The sequence below is a fragment of the Schistocerca cancellata genome, chromosome 7 (genome assembly GCF_023864275.1).
Source record: "Schistocerca cancellata isolate TAMUIC-IGC-003103 chromosome 7, iqSchCanc2.1, whole genome shotgun sequence".
Lineage (NCBI taxonomy): Eukaryota > Metazoa > Arthropoda > Insecta > Orthoptera > Acrididae > Schistocerca > Schistocerca cancellata.
The window spans coordinates 486,215,212-486,234,520 of NC_064632.1; positions in this window are offsets into that span (position 1 = coordinate 486,215,212).

Sequence of the window (19,309 nt, forward strand, 5' to 3'; positions counted from 1 at the left end):
GGTGGATAGGAGGCATGTCACAGGCTCGGAACCAGGTGGGTGCTGGTAGAGGTAATGTTCAGCAGCAGGTAAACCATGTACATGGGGGATGTTGTTATAGAGAGAGGTGGCATCAATGGCGACAAGCAGAGATATGTGATGGGAGTGAGATAAGGACAGATTTTCGATGATCTGGGAAATGGTTGGTGGTTTTAAATATAGCAGGGAACTCTTTGTACTACAGGTTGCAGGTTTTTATCAATAAGGCAGATATATGTTCAGTGAGTGCTTTGAAACCAGCAGCTATGAGACAGCCTGAGTGGCTGGGTTTGTGGATCTTAGGAGGAAGATAAAGGTGAGAGTGCGTGGTTTGGGTGGAGTAAGAAGTTTTATGGATTGAGTTGTTCTTGTGAGTGACCTGTGGCTTTAAGGAAGAACTGTAGATCAGTTTGTATCATAGGGATGGGATCTTGATGGCAGATGCTGTACGTAGAGATGTCGCACAGCTGTTGTAGACCCTCATTTGTGTAGTACATAGTTTTGTCAGTCAAGAACCATGGTGGTGGATCCATTGTCTAGTGAGGGGGGGGGGGGGGCGTAGTGATTGATCATCAATTTTAGGGAATGTTATCCCCAATGATTTCCTCTTTTTGCTTGTGCTGTTTTTAAGCTCCTGTCCATTTTCACACCCACTCATTACCTCTTGTAAACCTTGTCCAGTATCGTGATTTCCATGCAAATTTTTTCTACATTTTTCTGATTTTTCCATGCTTGTCTTCCTTTTTCTTATCGTTTTCCTCCATATGCTTCTTTTTTGTTACTCCCACCATCTCTAATATGCCCTTCTCTCTTACCCTGGTGAATCCCACCAGACATTATATTCAGTCATTTTGAGAACATGCTTTTGCACAAGATCCTTCATTCTGTTTACTGAAACCTCCTTGTCCCCAGCATATCCCAAATGCCTAATGCTGATAGTCTCTGTTTCTGAATGTAATCCTACTCTACACCAGCCCGTTTTACAGTTCAAATACAGCAATCTCCTGCACATACCCGGCTAAACTGTGATCTATATGCCTCATTTGCCATTTTACTCTCTGCCAGATTTCTCTCTTTCTACAAAATCCTACAGTCATCAGCCCCTCATGTTTCCTTTGATGATACCACCTGCCAAACAAACTTCCTCAACAGCAGGCCAGATTTCACCTCAGAAAACTATCCTACCTTCTCCTAAACTTCACGTGATGTGTCCCTTCCTGTCCTTCTCTAGTTCCCTAAGCAGCCACAACTATCGATCACCCCTCCTCCCCCACAAACTAAGCTTGGCCAACCTTCTTATCATCCCCCAGAAGTCACTAGTGCATCCCAGAGCAATGGTAATTCATGATCACAACAACAGTAGTGTTCTCAACCTCTCATCTAATGCAGCCTCCTCTCTTGAATTATCTTTAGTATTCAAGGGTCTCACTTTCAGCCATAAATTTGCATTTAATTATGCTGCTTTTGTGAAGGATCTACTTTCCTTCACACATGATGTCACCTGGAAATATCATTTTCCAACCAAATTTCAAGACCTCTCCAACAGCATCCGTCACATTGAACACTGCCTTGAACAGTTCTGAATATGATCCCACTATCTCAAAATCACCCCTAAAAAGCCTTCCAAGAATTCCTAAGATCCAGCATTGCTTCACAATGATTTCTTAGGTCTGTACAATATGACCGTAACCTGATAAACAGGAAGCCAACAGGCACCACAAAACTACAAGTCTATATGAATATTAACTCTACAGATGATGTGATAAAATAAATTGTCAAGATAGTTAAGGGAGATGAAAATTTAATTATGATGGGGGAACTTGAATTATGTAGCAGGAAAAGGAAGAGAAGGAAAAAAAGCAGGGAAACATGGACTGGTGGAGAGGAATGAATCAGAAAGCTATCTGCTGGAATGATTCACAGAGCATAGCTTCACCATTTCACAACACTTAGTATATGAATAGTGAAAGAAGGCTGTATACATGGCAGAGAGCTGGAGACTCAAGCCTGTTTGAGACAGATTATGTGAAAGTAAGACAAAGAGTTTGAAACAAGATTTTAAACTAAAAAACTCTGACCATAATTTATTGGTTATGAACTACAGATTAAAATGGCAGAAGTTACAGAAAGATCTGGACTTAAGAGACGGGGGTAAATTGAAAGACCCATAAGTCATTGGAAATTGCAAAGGAAGCATTAAGTAATGACTGGCCGCAAGACGGAAAAAATATGAAGAAAGGCAACCGTAACCTGTCCTCTCCAGGCTCCTCAAAACTGATGACTCCATCATTATCCTACCAGCAGACTCCATTACTTGACTCGTAGGAGAATGTAAGTGAGGGTTTGCACCAGCTGTTGACACCTCTCAATACAGCATCTGCCACAAGATCCCATCCCTATGATACAAACTGACCTACAGTCTCTCCTCAAAACATCAGGTCCCTCACAAGAACTAACAACTCAACCCACAGAACTTCTTACTGCACCCAAACCACACATTCCCACCTTTTACCTTCCTCCTGAGATCCACAGACCCAATCACTCTGGCTGTCCAATAACTTCTGGCTTGAAAGCACTCATTGAATGTATATCTGCCATATTGATCAAAACCTGCATCCTATAGTACAAAGATTGGCCTCCACTATTTTAAAACACCAACCCTTTCCTAGATAATTGGAAATCTGTCCCCATCTCACTCCCACTACTCACCTTCCTTGTCACCACTGGTGCCACCACCCTCTCTATACCAACATCCCCCATGTTCACAGTCTACCTGCTGCTGAACATCACCTCAACCAGCACCTACCTGATTCCGAGCCTGCGACATCTTTCCTGCTCACCTTAAACAATTTTACACTTATAAACAACTACTTTACCTTTGAGGGGCACCATACAAACAGATCAGTGGCATGGTCATGGGAAACAGGATGGCTCCTTCCTATACCAACTTTTTCATGGGTCGCTTGGAGAGGGTTTCTTGGGATCCATAAGCCTTCAGGCCCTTATTTGGTTTAGATACACTGACGACATCTTTGCCATGTGGACTCATGATGATGCTGACCTGTTAAAATTTTTGGAATCTCTAAATACATTCTCCCAATTAAATTTCGCACAGTCCTATTCAGAACCCCACTGCATTTCAATACCTTCTATTATTTTTTATGAACTATTTATTTTCCACATTTCGGTTTCATAAAAGGGTACACTCCAGACATATACCTTGGAAGAAAAGACTTCTTAACACTTAAATCTGTGCTAGACAGAAAGTTCCCACCTTCACAAATGCTTTCCTTTCTATTGCAAGGTTGCCTTTTATAACCTCTCTGCTTCAGTGGTCAGTTAACTTGGGCCAGAATAGCAAAACTATCCAGTAACTTCTAGTATTCCATTTCTTAATCCGATTACCTCCACACTGAGTGATTTAATTCAACCATATTCCATTATACCTTTTTTTAGTTTTGTTTATGTCCATCTTATAACCTCTTTTTGAGACACAATCCATCCCATTCCATTGATTTTCCATGTCCTTTGCTGTCTCTGACAGAATTAAAATGTCACTGGCAGATTTCAAAGTTATCACTTCTTCTGCCTGAGCTTTATTCCCCTTCCATGTCGCACTCCCTTTTCAACTTCTGCTTCCATTTCATGTCCTTCAACTCTTTTAACTGCAACTTGGCCTCTGTACAAGTTGTAGATAACCTTTTCACTCCCTGTATTTTATCCCTCCTACCTTTAGAATTTTAAATCATGTTTTCAAAAGATTTCTCTATATCTTCAGATTCTATAAACATGGATCTGCATTTCTACAACCTATCTTCTAAGAAAAGCCATAAGGCTAATATTGCCTCACCTGTTTCCCATATGTACACCCTCCATGTATTCCTTCCACGTTTTATCCTTCCCTTCTTTGCATAGTATGGGCTTCCCATATGAGCTTTTAACATTCCCATAGCTGCTTCTCTTTTCTTCAAAGGTCTCCCTAATTTTCCTGTTGGCAACATCTATTTTCCCCTTAATTATGCATTCTTCCAATCTTGCATTTGCCCTCTAGTCATTCCTTGTATTTTCTATCACTCTCATATTTTAGACATGTGCATTCCCTTTTCCCTGCTTTATTGCCTCCATTTTTATATTTCCTCCTTTCAGTTAAATTCAGTATCCCATGTATTAGTCAACAATTTATATTTGGCATTTTCTTTTGAATCCTCTGCGGTTTTCATTGTTTCATCTCTCAGTGCTACCCATTTGCCTTTCATCATATTCTTTCCCCTCTTACAGCCAGTCATTACTTAATTCTTCCTTTGAAACTTCCAACAACCTATGGGTCATTCAATTTACCCCCATCTCTTAAGTCCAGATCTTACTATAACTCCTTCCATTTTAATCTGTAGTTCATAACCAATAAATTATGGTCAGAGTTCACATCTTCCACAGGAAATCTTTTTTAGTTTAAAACCTTGTTTCAGATTTTTTGTCTTACCTTTACATAATCTGTCTCAAAAAGGCTTGAGTCTCCAGCTGTCTTCCATGTATTCAGCCTTCTTTCATTATTCATATAGTAAGTGTTGGGAAATGGTGAAGCTATGCTCTATGAATCATTCGAGCAGATAGCTTCCCCTTTCATTCCTCTCCACCAGTCCATGTTCCCCTGCTTTTTTTCCTTCTCTTTCTTTTCCTGCTACATAATTCAAGTCCCCCATCGTAATTAAATTTTCATCTTCATTAACTATCTTGACAGTTTATTTTATCACATCATCTATGGAGCTAGTATTCATATAGACTTGTAGTTTTGTGGTGTCTGTTGGCTTCCTGTCTATCTTGGCTAATATACTGCATTTACTTTGTTGTTCATACTGACTTATCTGCACTCTTGTTTTCTTCTTCACTATTAGACCTACTCCTGCATTACTTGTATTTGATTTTGTATTTATAACCCTATACTCATCTGACCAGACGTCATATTCTTCCTGCCACCATACTTCACTAATTCCCACTATATCTAACTTCACCCTATCTGTGTCCATTTTTAAATTCTCTAACCTACTTAACTAGTTAAGAGCTCTAACATTCCATGCTACGACCTGTAGAATGCCAGTTTTGTTTTTCATGATGACATTATCTTCCCACATAGTCCCCAGTCAGAGATCTGAATGGGGACTGGTTTACCTCAAGAATTTTTTATCCAAGAGAATACCACCATTAAGTCATACAATAGAAAATTACATCTGTAGTTTTCCTTTGCTTTCAGCTGTCTGCAGAACCAACATAACAAGGACACATTGCCTTGCATTACAAAGCCAGATTTGTCAATCATCCAGACCGTTGCCCAGCAACTCTCCACATACACCACTCTGCCTTGGTTGTAGATATGGTAGGGCTACCCGTATCAATGAAGCAAGTAAACAAGTCATCTCACATCAGAAAGGTCCATGGTTGATAGGGGGAGTTTATTGCAGTCTGGAACAATATCCACTGGTTGAAAGCATCAGAGATAGGATATATGTCACATGGGCTGGTACTGGAACTGAGTTGCAGATGTGGTAATCTATACATATGTTACCAGGCTCATGTGTATGTATGAACTTCTAGCATGCTGTAGTAATTGTAGGTCAGCAACTTATGTTAATCAGTACAATGAAAAACCATAAAAAGTTGCAAATTTCCATTTTTTATTCACTCAGTAACTAGTTTTGGGCCAGACTGATTTTCAAATCATCATAACAGATAGTCAAAATGATATTTCTGAAAATTCAGAAATTTCGCAAATTTTGAGTGAATAAAGAAGTGAAATTTGCAACTTTGTTGGTTTTTTGTTGTACTCCTGTGTTTGGTTGGCACCAGATCTCAACACAATAATAATAAAAAAGTAAATAATATAAAATGGCAAACTTAAAAATTTTTATAGGTCACAGAATGTTCTAAATACACAAATGATGCTTAAATAAAAGTAAGAATTCAGGCTCTCTCTCTCTCTCTCTCTCTCTCTCTCTCTCTCTCTCTGTCTCTGTATCTTTCTCTCTCTAATCCAATGTCTTATCTGAAACTCAGCTTTTGAAGAAAACTCTATCTATGCCAGTGTTATTCTATGACTGTCGAACTTTGAGTACGGTACTTGTAAGCAGTATCTCAACCATCTGCTAGTTTTGAAGGAAAATCTTGAGGAAAATCTATTGTCCAGCCCAAAAGTCAGCAACTGGTAAATGGAGAAGATGGCATTTTACAGAGATGGAACATCTACATGAGAAACCATATGTTATTGAATTGACAAGTCAGAAGATGGTAGAGCCTGACATGCTGAAAGCAGTAGGAGATAATAGTGCTTGAGGATTGCAACAGATTTCATTTTGTTGGGGAAGTGACCATTTTTCTAGGAAGAGGTGATGGGGTTGATTGAAAGAAGGCACATAGTGACTGTGAACATTGGAAGATGGGGAAAATCCTATAGAATAAGTTCAGTGGAGAATCTTAGGGGCAGCATAGCCTAATCCACTAAGTCTAATCACACAAAATAAAATAAAAGTATGTAGTATGATATGACCTGATATTAACATGGATATAGTGTAAAATAGTAACACATTAACATAAGACACTTTACTGTCATAGTCTACCACAACACAAATGGAATGTATCTGAAAATTGTTTGACAAAGATAAAATGTACAATTACTTATACTTACAATGTGATTACAGATCTAAATGACCCATAATAGTATCTAGACAGCAGGATAAAGGTGTGCACCACTAAGTATGAGGTGTGTTCAAAAAATTCCAGAACCTTCGTAATTTTGTGCCAATGGTGTGTTGGAGTGAAATGCAGGTATCCTTGCACATGCCAGTGTTAAATGTGTAGATGCTGGAAGTTTAATTGTTGTATGTCTGTTAGTTATTGTTCAGTGCTATATTGAGTAGTACATTGCATTGTACAGTTTGAAATGACAGAGTTAGAGGAACAATGCATTTGTGTTAAATTTTGCATGAAGTTCTCATGGTTTAAAAATGGTTGGACGGAAGTTGAAGATGACCCTCATTCAGGAAGCCCTTTGACGTCTACCAACAGTGCTCATATCAGGAATGTCATCAAAATTGTGCATGCCAATCAAAGAATGATTGTCCAACAGATTGCAGAAGAACATAACATTTCAGTTAGATCATGTCATGAACTCCTGACACAGCATCTTGGAATGCATTGTGTTGCTGAAAAGTTCGTCCCACGTCTCATGAGTCAAGACCACAAATTGTGGGGTGAAGGCCTTTCTGGAGAGCTTTTGGATCGTGCAAATGAGAACAAGATGTTCCTTAAGAGAATCATAACTGTTGATGAGATGTGGGTCTATGCCTATGATGTTGAGACAGAGATTCAGTCTTCGCAGTGGGTTGGGAAAGGTTCTCCGAGACCAAAAATACCTCTTCAGGTCATGTCAAATGTTAGAGCCATGCTGTAGTTTTCTTTGACATTGATGGAGTAGTTCATCATGAATTCATGCCACAAGGACAAACTCTTGATCGATGGTACTATCAGGACATGTTGTGATGCAATAAAATGTAAGAAGGAAATGGCCTGAAATGTGGTGAGACAATTCATGACTCTTGTAAGGTGTGTGACTATTGCAGAAAAAATGAAATCACTGTGCTGCCTTATCCTCTGTATTCTCAAGACCTGGCCCCTGTGGAGTTTTTTTTAATTTTCATAGTTGAAAACCTTGTCGAAATGACGAAGATTTGCAACAATAGACAAGATAAAAGAAAATTCACTTCACACGATCCAGAAAGAGGCATACCAAGGTGGAGGAGAGTATTTCACAGGAGACCGTGCACAATAAGTAAAAAGTAACCCTAGAAAAATTTTGTGGATGAAGTTCTGGAATTTTTTGAGCAGACCTCGTAAATAAATAAATAATACCGAAGAATGACTTTTCAAGCCTACAGTAGAGTGAAACTTACCTGGCAACACTATGTGCTGAATAGGTCAGTGACTATGAAAATTGCTCGTGAAAGCTAATGGTCCAAGATTAGCATATAGCTAGAATCTTAATGAAGTTTAGTACTGCAGTTGCCTGTCTGGATCTGGTTTCATCCTACCCAAACTGTTCAGAATTCTATTGAATGTGTCAATTCTGTGATTCAGAAATCACTCAACAGAATCAGGCGATCTCACACGGGTGCGACTGATGCATCACACCATACACAGCATGATGTTCTGGTAAGAGATTATGAGCACAGCCATTTTCCAGAAGCATCCATTGCAGCAAATCTTTGTGACTTCCAGTATTTTGACAAGGCCCTTTTTAGGGTATATTTGTTTGAAAGACAGTTGTAACAAGCAATGCAGAAAAATAACACAGCAGCTTGGACATCACAGTGGGTAACAATAATAATAGAATAAACAATTCCATCAGAATGTTATAAGCTTTTTAAAGAAGAAAGAAGAATTGTTATATAATCACATGAAATTGAAAAATCTGAAGGTATTTCTACAATGAGCTAAGCATAACAGACCAGCATTTGAAAATCACAGAAGTTAAGCAGATGCACCCAATTGGATATTTGTTAGTATCACATCAATGTAGATTTAATACAAGAGAAGGGGGTATGGCTATCTATATACATAAAAAGTGGAATAATGTCCCAGGCCATAGACAAATGTGAGTACTATAGTGAACAGCTGTTTTAGTGATGTACTTCAGTAACATTCTTGAGAACATACAATATATCAGTTCTGTCAGTTTACAGTTTCCAACAGCAAATGTTTTAAACTCTGTTAAGCAATAAGACAGGGTACTAATAAGATTTAGTAGGAGTAATTAATGAGTAATTGTATATAGAGATATAAATGCTGATTTCATTTCAGGCACTTCTGATTGAGGACACCTAGAGCTGTTGGTATCAAACTCTGGTTTAATCCCCAAAGTAATATCCCCAATAAGAATGGAAATGACACAGTCCAAACAGCAACCGGTAATTTGTTAAAAATCCAATGGTGTTTCATGAAATAAATGTGAGTCCCATAATAAATGATTTATCTAATCATGATGGTCAAATGGAAGCAAGAAAGCACCCACCTTTACTACATTGGGAAACATACTTCACAGAATGATAAATGATGACTCAATTATGCTATTCAAAGTGACTTCGCAGGATGAACACTGGAAAAATGTTTACCAAAGATAAACAATAGATGAAAATTTAATTATTTCAAAAAAATACAGGGTGTACATAAAAGTATGGGAACACTTTCAATTATTCATTGCACAAGAATCAAACATTGTACAGATATCATACATATGTCATTTTGAAGAGAAATCCTGAAAGTTTTTTTTTAACGTATACCGGCACAGTGTAATTTGGTAATTTGCAAATAGTCAGCACTAGTCGCAAACATTGCTAGTTCAGGTGTGGAGTGAGCCTTCTGTGTGTTGGAATTTGACAAGAACAAGTGTGCTACAGCTGTTCAACGGGTGTGTAGAACCAAGTACGGTAAGAAGCCATCAACAAGGAAGGCCATTTACCACTGGCACAACAAATTTGTTACAACGTGTTGATTGCGTCCGGCAAAGAGAAGCGGACGTCCCAGTGTGAATGAAGTGAATGTGGAGTGGATACAAGAGACATTCATAAGGGGACAGCTGTTTCATAAAATGGCCTCTACAATCACCAGATCTCACTCTACATGACTTTTTTCTGTGGGGACACATTAAAGATCTGGTGTACATACTGCCTCTACCACGTGAGGTAGCAGAGCTCCGGGAGAGAATACGGGAAGCGACTGCCACAGTTGACAATGCCATGCTGGGACGGGTATGGCAAGAATTTGATTACCGTATTGACGTCTGCCAGGTCACTCATGGTTTGCATATCGAATGTTTGTAAAAAAAAAAAACTTTCAGGGCTTCTCTTCAAATTGCAATGTGTATGACATCTGTACAATAGTTAGTTCTTGTGAAGTAAATAATTGACAGTCTTCCTGGACTTTATGTACACCCTGTATTTGTATAGCACTACAAATCTAGCTCTCCAGTTTCCAGCCAGGGAGCAGTGTTATACTACCATGACATCTCAGTGAGTGTCATACTTACCATCTAGTGACGAGGTGTCAAGATATGCAGATCCATATAGCTGAACATTTCGTCAACAGTCAGTATACTACAAATCTAATTTTCCTTTACAGCAGATCAGAAGCAATTACACTGAAACTGAGAGAAAGAGGCTTAACAACTGAAAGAAAAGTATATTGTGCCAGGAAGAGAAAGTTTCATTTAATACAGAGAGCTTAGCTGCAATAAAAAATGAAAGATGCAGTACAAGGAGTAGAGCAAAATTCTTTACTATACCATGCAAAAAGGAAGAAACCATGTACTACATACAAAAGATTCAAATTAATGATATGAATATAATAGAAGGAAACATTCCACGTGGGAAAAATATATCTAAAAACAAAGATGATTTGACTTACCAAACGAAAGCGCTGGCACGTCGATAGACACACAAACAAACACAAACATACACACAAAATTCTAGCTTTCGCAACCAACGGTTGCCTCGTCAGGAAAGAGGGAAGGAGAGGGAAAGGGAAAAGGAAAGACGAAATGCTTGTGTCTGTATGTGTGTGGATGGATATGTGTGTGTGTGTGTGTGTGCGAGTGTATACCCATCCTTTTTTCCCCTAAGGTAAGTCTTTCCGCTCCCGGGATTGGAATGACTCCTTACCCTCTCCCTTAAAATCCTTTCGTCTTTCCGTCTCCTTCCCTCTTTCCTGATGAGGCAACCGTTGGTTGCGAAAGCTAGAATTTTGTGTGTATGTTTGTGTTTGTTTGTGTGTCTATCGACGTGCCAGCACTTTCGTTTGGTAAGTCAAATCATCTTTGTTTTTAGATATACAAAAGATTCAGAATTACAAGAATAAATCAAAGGCAGTATGGAGCATCATCAATCATGAAACAAATGAATTTGATACAGCAAATGATATTCAAGTCCTTAATGACAGTAACAGCGAGACAGGTAAAATTAAATACCAGTCATTCAATGAATTAAATACCAGTCATTCAATGAATTCTTCATAATAGTCAGAAAACGGGAAAAAATAGGCCATCAAAAGCAAACCTATTACACTTACTTTGACAGGCATTGCATATTATACCACCAGATATCTCTTATAGAGACCACAAAAATCTATAAGCCACTGAAAAAAGTGGGATTTCAACCAAAGCACTAAAATCTTGTACTGACTTGGGACCCTGAAAGACTCATTTAAGAAACTGGAGATAAGCCAGTGACCTCTAATTACAGGTCCATCGCCATTTTTCCTATATTCTCAGAAAATTTTGAGGAAGTAGATTATGACAGAACCTCCTTTCTGAGAATAATTTTTTAACTGCATCTCAGTTTGGATTTAATAAGGGCTCTTTTACTGTGAAAGCAAAATGTTAGCCAAGGCCTTTGATTGGGTGGATCATAGAAGTCCATTATGGAAACTAAAGTAGGGTGGCATTAAAGGCATCGCCCTTGCAAGAATGGAGTTATACTACAACAATAGAAAACTGAGGATCACTGTAACAAATGATAGGACATACTAAAACAATAGAAAACTGAGGATCGCTGTAACAAATGATAGGACAGGAATAACAGTAAATCTGGAGTGAGAGAAATGTCAAATATATTGACCCATAAAGTTCAGTCTTGCTCTCCTCCTGTTATCAGCCTACGTAAATGATTTGTCTGGGCCATTGAAGTATGCTTAAAAAACTGCAACGTTTGCTGGTGAGACCAGTATACTGATAAAGATCCCAAACACATCCATACCTGACACAGCTAGCAGAATAATGGAACAGGATTACAGATGGTTTACAGCAAACAGCTTATCTCTGAATGTTATGTACTCTCATATTATGCAATTACAGACAAATCAAAATGACTTACAGGTACCACAAGCTTAGATTAATGAGTGTGCACTGGGTTACATCCAATATACAAAGTTCCTAGGTGGTAGTAATACATAGATAAATAAGCCAAATAGCAAAGTTTTGCATTTAAAAATGTCTCTCATTTTGTCATTCTGTTGACGTTCAGATTCTTAGCATACTTTCGCTCTATAAATATTGCCCTACGGGATAATCTTTTGGGGTAATGCAGCTAAGGTGAAAAATGTATGTATTCTTCTGAAGTATGCATTAAGAATACAGGTAAATTTGATAACTGAATATGTTGCAGAAGTCTCATCAACTGTTACACTATTGTGTTCAACATATACACTCTGTTGATATTGGTGGTTAATAACAAGAATGAATTTAGGCCGAACTGTACTATTCATGACCACAATAGAAGTAAAAATAATTTCCATATGGACTAAGTATCTCTAACTTGTGTTCAGATTTAAAGTTTTATTACCTAGTTCAAAAGTCTGTAATGTGTTGCCAGTAGTCATCAGGCAGGGAACAGGAAATTCCCAGGTATTTTTAAAAAAGTAAAAGAATACCTCACTAGCCACTTATACAATTTATCAAAATATTTGGAGTTAGGGATGTAAAGTCCACCCAACTCTACATTAAACTGATCTTGATTTTCCCAATATATAAATATCTGGTAGTGATCTGCGTAAAGTTACATAAATACTTTGTTCAAAGCCTGAGATGAAAACAGCAGGTGAGTAGTAAAAGAGGAAGACCAGTAGTTTTCTTCAACGGAGCTGCTTTCTCTTAATATATGTGGAAACATATAAAGTAATGCCCATAATTATCACTACGTGTAGAGCAGTGCATGCTATAATTTGTTGTTAGTATACTTTGCACAAGTATGCTGCATCTGCTGTTAAAATATAACAACTCATTCCACATACCTGAAGGGTCTTTTTCATAATGAGTTTCATGAAACTTGGTATGCGATTGCAGAGCCAGTTAACTATGATTTATGAGCCAATATTTAGCAGTATGTACTGTGGTATACTTTTTTGTGTTTTTATTCCTTCATATGTGTAGATAATATAATCAATTTTATACAACTGTGTCCAAAATAATCACAAACAGATGCAATGCATTATGCTTTTTTGAACCATTAACTGACCAAATTAAGAAATATTAGTCCAAGCATAAATCTGCTTCTTGCAGTTTGTGTGTATTTATTCCAATCACTTAATAAGGAAAAATCACTTTTTAGACAAGTCAGTAGTTAAACATTTTGTGACTGACTCCAATAAGTAGTTAATCCGAAGATGGCTATGTCAAGCCTGGCAGACTGGAGATGATTCAACCACACACACACACACACACACACACACACGCACTTGTTGCAATTCTCCCTGACATGCAGGACAGCCACCAGAGTGCATTAGTGTTGTTCATGTTTAGTGTTGTCAGGAGGCCCGGTATGGTGTATAAGGGTTTCAAACAGCCTCAGATGTTGAGTGATCACTGTGAAGGACTCAGGGATGTGGCGTGTTTCTCAGAGATAGCATTATCAGCACCTAACAGAGTTGGAGAGGGCCTCATCGTGGTTCTCCATTTGGCTGGCTCATCAAAACGTGCAATATTCAGATTTGTGCGCTATTCGGATGCGAAAGTGGCATGATGTTGGACTTTATGGGAATGGGAGGGCAGGCATACTCGTCATCAAGGTTCAGATTGACACATCTGACCACCACAATGGAGGATCGGCACATTGCACATCGAGCACATTGTAACCTCTTCACACCTGCACCTGCCATCTGAGAACAAGTAAGAGACTCCCTGCAATAGTCTGTGACATCCTGCACCATTGCTGGATCAAAGCAGCAGCTGCCATCTCGTGAGCAGGCTGCTGTTGACACCACAACACAAATAGCTGTGTTTGGAGTGGTGTCATTTCCTGGAAGTGTGGACTGCTGATGAATGGTGTCACATTGTGTTCAGCAAGGAATCGTGGATTTGTTCTAGCCCAGATAATGATCATTAGCGAATATGGTGGCAGTCTGAGGAGAAGTCCTATTCTTCCAATGTTTTGGAGAGGCATAGTGGTGTTACTCCCGGAATCATGATGTGAGGAGCCATAGGGTATGACTTAAGATCACACGTGGTTGTGAGTGAGGGAACTCTGATGGCACAACAGTACATGCTAGACTCCTGTGTTCTCACATATAACCAATCATGTGACAGTACTGTGGTACATTCCCCAATGCTCATCCACACATGGCATGTGTATCTATGAATTGTCTGTGTGATTTTGAGTACTCCCATGGCCAGAGAGATCCACAGTACTGTCCCGAATAGAACACATGTGGGACCAGCTCAGATGTCAATTACATTGTAGTGCCAGTTTCCAGGATATTGAGGAAGAGGTAGAACAGTTATGGGCCAGATTGCCTCAGGAGAGGATACAATGGCTTTCCCAACCAGATCGTGTAATCGTCCATGCCGGAGGGAGTGTAACATCATACTGATAAGTTAGACAGCCTGATAAGTGGACTCATACTGCCTAGTTCTTTGAAAATCTGACTTGATTTTGTAATCACTGAAATAACATCACGTATCCTATCAACCTGCAAAATTTCATTTCATTTCACCCTCCTCTTCCTGTACTTCACTTTTTTCATCAGGCAGTGAATATACTTCATGTTAACTGTAAGTTGGCTGATTGCTAGAAATGGTTGCGGGGAATGGAGGAAGCAAGCCTTGCTGCCACAGTAGACCGCCAGCGGGTGAGGAACCATGGCATGCTTCCACAAAAGAAGAAGTTATTCGAGGAGGTAAAATTTACTTAAATGTTGTTTGTAATGAAAACTGAGATTGTCTATGCACTAACACGTGTAATAAAGAGAGTATCTGTAACAATTGCATACACATCGTAAGGAAGTAAACAGTACAAAACAGAGTGAAGTATTTAACAAAGTTGCACATGAAATAACGTTGACTGGAGCCAAAAACAAAGTTTACATTACAACAATGAAACTGTTCGGAAACAGATGTCAGCACTTGCCCACCCATATAAACACACGTAAATTTAACTTTAGTCACCACCCAGACTGAATCTTCTACTCTACAGCAATATGTGTGCTGTTTTTCAAGTTCTTACAGGCATAGGCTTGTGCAAGGGAGGGGGGGGGGGGGGGGATGAGAAGAAGGGCCACTTGACTCGCACTTGAACCTGAAGCACACCATTATTATGCATTACAAAATTCTTGTACCCATCTAGAACTGATTTCCTGTGATTCTGCTAAACCTCTCATTCAGCCAATTGTAGCATTGAATGACTGATCACTAGGCAAGGTTCCATGTTTGAGTCACAGTCTGGCAGACAGTTTTAATCTGCTATGATATTTTGCTACCATAGTCATCCTATTTAGGCAAAAGATGCACATGACATTTATGGAAAGAGAAGGTAGAGAGGAATATACTTGATTCAACATGCTTACAATTTGCATCAGCGCCCTCTCAAGGAATTAGCTCTGCTCTTTAGGTCTATGCTTACAACAAAATGTCACGACACATTCCCTAGAACTACACCACACAGTAATTAAAAATAAATAAATAAATAAATAAATAAAATTTTAAAAATTAAAAGAATTGGAAACAAAAGTTGGGAAACCTGGAGTTAACAATGAGCATGTTGGAGAAGCTGTATGGACTAAACCTTAGAGCAGGCATGAAAACCTTACGGAATTGTGTAGGCAATCAGGGACAAAACTACAGTCACGGACAGCCAGGGGCATTTACACAAAATGGGCCCCTTCCCCATCCTGCATGCCTACTTCACTCCAGCCCATTTCCAACTCAACAAAACATCACCTGCACACGTGGGGGGCCTGTAGAATTTTTTCCACGAGAGTGCAAGATTCTATAATTGCCTTCCTTTCTTTTTCTTTTTTTAATGCCATCGATTTGGATAGGTTGGAAAATGTGTTTTGCACCAAGAACTAATACTGACAGGTTATATACAAAACTATTGTATCTCCAATGATTGATAGTTGTCTGCTTACTTTTCAGGTAGAGTACTTTGATACCTAAATGGTAAGCATATTTCAGTATCAATTTGCATGAATATAGATGCCACATTTTTATTCAATGACATTAAAGTTAAATTTTTATAAAATTAAATTCACAGTATCCAAAAGGATAAAAATATAGCTAGAAAATATTAGCAAAGGAAAAGCTTTCTACTGTTGATGAGTTTGTAAATAGTGACAGCAGTGATATAGCAATTTAATTATATACCAGTTTCTGCTATCCTTCTCATCAATTAATTTAATTATAAACAAACAGCTTCCATCCTTATTATTCTTAGTGTATGAGCAAAACAACTTTGTATAGGTAGTGTACCCAAATTTAATCTAACGTAATTATAAAATTGACCCAACTGCATGCTGCACAATACAACCTGTATTTAAAATCAAATTATATGTATGTATGTAAATATATGGTCCCTTATGCAGATTAGAAGCTGTCTTCAGGGCTAATGAAAAAAAATCTGGTCATTCGTTAACTTCCATAATTTAACAGCTGGTCATGTTAATGAATTTATTGCATTAGTTTTGTGAATTATATTTTTTCCATATACAGTGGGACAACTGAAGTTGAAAGAAATGAGTTCTGTACATGTTTTGTTTGATTGTCAAAGTATACCTCAGGGCCAGTAGTATCTATACCAGTTGTTTCCAAACTTTTTGGGTCCACAGCTCCCTTCACATGAACATAAACACCCACTGTTCCTTTTTACACAACATCCAATTCCAAGTGTGGTTAAATATGTTTGGAAGCATATTTGACAATTTTACTGGTGCTGCCAGAAGTGAAGAAATCAGTTCTAGGTAAAAGACATTAATATATACATACAGGGTGTCTCATTTATCTTGACCATCCTAAATAACTGTTTGCCCAGATGCAAATTACAAAATGTTTCAAGCAAATGTTCTTTAGCTGTCAGAGGGACATCAATCAGCAAGATTGCCTTCGTTGTAGCTTTGCTTTTTACAAAGATATGATCAGCAATATGACGTTTTTTATTCAGTAATTCATTTCCTCTCCTAAAGACCTATTCAAAAATGTATCACAGTGTACCATTCACTGAAAAACAACGTTATTAATTACATAACACAACACTGACCTTGACTCCATGTTCACAAACTCATCCACTTTCTGGAGTTGTCAGAAAACAAATGAAAACAAAGTAAAAACATAACACAAAATTGACTTTGACTCTCCTGTACCACTGCCCAGGAGTAGAACATACAAAGGTGCTCAAAGTGGTGACCCTGGACACTGATACAATGGTGCACTCATTGAATGAATGAATTATTTACTGCTTCCAGTGTTTCCTGCTGAAGAGAATTACAAACAAGCACAATACATTCCTGCATGTCCTCTGGAGTTGTTGGAATATCGCGATAGACGTCTTTAATGCATCCCCAAAGAAAAAAGTCCAGCGGATTTAAATCAGGAGACCTAGCAGGGCAAGTAACTGTTCCTCCTTGACCAATCCACCTGCCAGGATACCTTCGGTTCAGAACATGACGTGAACACAAGGCATTATGTGCTAGACATCCATCGTGTTGATACCACATAAGCATCTTTGTTCTTAGCGGCACTTCATCCAGAAGAGGAGGAAGAATTCGTCTGAGAAAGTTGGCATACGCTGTGCCATTTAGACTACCATTGATGAAATACGGGCTAATAATTGTAGTACCAAACATCCCACACCAGACATTAACACTCCACCGATGATGATGTTCCACCTGTCTAAGCCATTGTGGGTTGTCGCTGGACCAATAATGCATGTTCCTTGTATTTACCTGTCCTTTGTTTGAGAAGGAACATTCATTGGTAAATAGAACATTGGAGAAGAAGTTCGGGTTGGCGAGGATTTGCTGCTATGCCCAATGACAGAACTGTACACGATTCTGGAAATCATTCCCATGCAATTCTTGATGTAGGTGTACATGGTAAGGATGGAACCAGTGACATGTAAGAATACAGTGTACACTGGTTTTAAGAATGCCAATCTCATGTTCAAGCTGTCGTGTTCTCATATGTGGATTCATAGCAACGGAAGCGAGAACAGTGACTTCGGCAGCTTCGTCTGTGAGAGTGCTACGACACTTGCGTTGTCGTGGGTTGAAAACTTCCCATTTCCTGAAGCGTCGCAACAAGATGAGAAAACATCCATCGGGAAGGTGGTTTCTTGTCAGGATATCGCTCTCTGTACAGTTCCCCTGCCTGTGTAGCATTTCCCCTACCTTCAATGACAACAACAACAATAAAAGAAACGTTATGTCGATGCAATTTGTAGGAAGGACAGCCTTTACTGAATGATTTAACTACACAACGATATTTAAAACAACTAAACTACTGTACTAAATGTACCCGTACATAAGAAAAAAAGTATTGCAATTACTGTTCTGCTAACTTACATTCCCCATAGATGAGTAGCATTTCTACCTTCTCTTCGCTGGTGTACATTCTACTCACACAACACTTCAACTGATGATGGTTGACGAAATGATGGGCGTGAATTCTAATCATGTTTACATTTGTTCTCTGTCAACGTCAGCACGTGGATGTGTTCCATTACCCCGAGTACCTGCACTAAGTGCTGGGAGTGTCAACGTAAATGTTGTGTTATGTAATTAATAACGTTGTGTCAGGGTGCCATTTAAAAAAAGTCATACCGCTGTTCATATCTTTGTAAAACACAAAGCTACAACAAAGACAATCATGCTGGTTGATGTCCACCTAACGACTAAAGAACATTTGCTTGAAACATTTTGTAATTTGCATCTGGACAAACAGTTATTTAGGGTGGTCAAGATAAATGGGGCACCCTGTATATATATTTGCAGAACTTCTGCCATTCCTGAGAGCTACTGCGCAAATGTCAAATTATTGTGGACACATATTTCGTTCTTATCTAGCGACATAACGCATCTCAATCAACTTTTATCGTTATTTTATCTTATTCTTGCACTGAAATCAATGGGAAGGATGAACTTGCATCTTCAGCAACAGTTCTTCAGATTTCGATACAACACTGGAAACAGCATCCTGCATCTCTTTCTCCGCATACATTCGTGATTTATATTTCACGTTGATGACTGCCAATGTTGAAAAGCCAACTTCACATACGTAGGATGACGCAAAAAGTCTAAAAACTCCTACCGCCTTGCCAACTTGCGGATATTTCTGCTTCACCAAGCTCCAAAACTCAAACAGTGCCTAGGAAACGAACTTCAATTTCAATGTTGAGTCTGAAGAAACTTCAAAAATTGCTCTTCACTTTCAGTGGTAAGTGTTAACGGATGTTCCATACTGAATGGATCTTTCATCTAGATGAGTTGA